A 2,427-nucleotide genomic window follows, 5' to 3' on the forward strand; every position below is an offset into this window, starting at 1 on the left:
TAGGAGCTCTCTAATTAGGAGAGAAGTGATTATCTACAAGATTAGAATTGAAAAAAGAAATTTGCTTACTCTCATATTATACTTTAAAAACACAAATTGTTGACTGTGATTTGCTTAGTAAGATTTGTGTTTGTGAAGCCTTTTTAAAACTTAGAAATTGGTTGGGTTCGAGATAGTTAAGGTCGGCTTGCTATGGAAGAAATGACTGAAAACCATCAATCGGTTCATGATACCATAATTTTACAAGAGCGATTTGCCCCTAATGGAACCCAACCTTTAAAATGCATTGTGTTACCTAACACTAATGCAACTCATTTTGAATTAAAACCTGCTATCCTTCAATTGCTTCCTACCTTTTATGGTAAGAATAATGAGAATCCATACTCTCATATTGATGAATTCTTGGATATTTGTTCAACATTCAAATTTCAAAACTTTCTGATGAATCTGTTAGGCTAAGGCTATTTCCTTTTTCATTGAAAGACTAAGCAAAAGCTTGGTTGAATCACTTAGAACCTAACTCAATCACCACTTGGAGAGATCTGAACTATAAATTTGTGTCCAAATTTTACCCTATGCCTAGAACAAACTAATATAGATTGGCCATCTCCACTTTCAAGCAAAAAGAGGAAGAGAAATTTCATGAGTCATGGGAAAGATTTAAGGATCTTCAAATTAAGTGCCCTCGTCACAATTTTGAAAAATGGTGGTTAGTCTAGTATTTCTACAATGGTCTAACCGACACAAATCGTAATCTGATTGAGTGCATGAGCGGTGTGTCATTCATGGCTAAGAGCACATCTAAGGCTTGGGCTCTTTTTGAAAGAATAGCTGAAAATTCTCAACAATGGAATTTTAGTACTGAAAGTCGAGGGACGTCACAGTCTAAGAGAGGAATATATAAAGTTCAACCTGATGTGAGTATGAATGCACGACTTGATAGTTTGTCTTGGAAAGTTGATGCCCTTGTGTTAAGTCAAATTATGAAACCTATAAATCAGGTGTAATCTGAAGTTTGTAGTGTTTGTGCTAGTCCCATGCACACTACAATGGTTTGCCCTTCCTTAGGATACCAAGATGGATTCAATGAATAAGAGAATGCCTTAAATCAATTTAGAAATCCATTCAATAGTCCTTACTCTGAAACATACAATCCAAATTGGCAAAATCACCCCAATTTTTCTTGGAGGTCACAGCAGCCTCAAATAAACCAAAGAGGACTTTCAGGATTTAACTAATTTCGTCCTCCTACTCAACCTGTCTCTTATGACCCTCCTCTTAATCAATTGGTTATAGTACCTTAGCAACAACCATCCAACTTAGAAGCGATGATAGAAAAATTTATCACTGAAACTAGTGGTAATTTATAAAGAATAGAAGCTACCAATATACAAAATTCTCAAGCCATTTCTCAGCTTCAACATCAGGTGGGTCAGTTAGCATCTAAGGTTAGTGTGAGAGAACAAGGAAAATTTCCTAGTCAACCCATTCCTAACCCAAAGGGCCAATATGAGGTTAGCCAACCATCCACTTCAGATGTACACAACGAACAAGTTCAATCAGTCATTACCCTTAGGTCTGGAAGACTAGTCAACAATAAGGTTGAAGTGCCAAATTATGAAAAAAATCTATCTCAGAGAGTGAGGAAATCTATGTCCCGCAAAATAATCATGATAGTTCATCTAGAACTATAACCTTCGACTCTAGTAACCTAAGTCAGTCTCTACCCAAGTGTAGAAATTCATTTGAGCAGACTTTTATTCCTAAAGCACCATTTCCCCAAAAACAAACTCAGGCTAAAGTAGGAACAAACTTTAGTGAGATGATGAAATTGTTTAAGCAAGTTGAAATTAACATTCTATTACTCGATGCCATTAAGCAAGTTCCTAATTATGATTATGAAGCTATCTTATGGCAATATGACTGTTGAATTAAATGTCTTTGATGTTAGCTATCAACCTCCTAAAACTGATGATGTTTTTGAGGTTGACATGATTGAAGGCCTATTAGAGAGCATAAATGAGCAGGCAAATGTTGAGGATATGTTAGAAAAGTGTTTTTTACATTTTGACGGTGATTTTGATTGGAAAACTTTTTTTGAGGAGGTCAATGCATTGTTAGAGTTTGCACCTCTTACGGATTTTAATAAATGGCAGCCCAAGATTGAACTTCTTCCACTATCTTCACCCCCAATTCCTCCGTCCATCATAGAACCTCCAAAGTTAGATCTTAAACCACTAGTTGATACTCTTAAGTATGTGTTTTTAGGCTATTTTGAAACCCTTCCTATTATTATAGCATCTGATTTGGGTAAGGAACAAGAGAAAAAACTTGTGAGTGTCTTAAAAGAATACAAGGAAGCTAGAGGATGGACCATAGCTGATATTAAAAGAATTAGTCCTGATGTGGTTATGCATCGAATCTATT

The 2,427-nt window shown here is 35.7% G+C and overlaps 1 non-coding gene across 1 annotated transcript; it reads right to left on the reverse strand.

Moving 5' to 3' along the window:
* Positions 1-590: 590 nt before the first annotated feature.
* LOC140793126 (small nucleolar RNA R71) lies at positions 591-697 on the reverse strand. Its single transcript, XR_012109892.1, has one exon. It is a non-coding gene; the product is annotated as a small nucleolar RNA R71 (small nucleolar RNA).
* Positions 698-2,427: the final 1,730 nt, after the last annotated feature.

The sequence above is a fragment of the Typha latifolia genome, chromosome 7 (genome assembly GCF_019914945.1).
Source record: "Typha latifolia isolate L0001 chromosome 7, TyphaL0001v2, whole genome shotgun sequence".
NCBI classification, from domain to species: domain Eukaryota; kingdom Viridiplantae; phylum Streptophyta; class Magnoliopsida; order Poales; family Typhaceae; genus Typha; species Typha latifolia.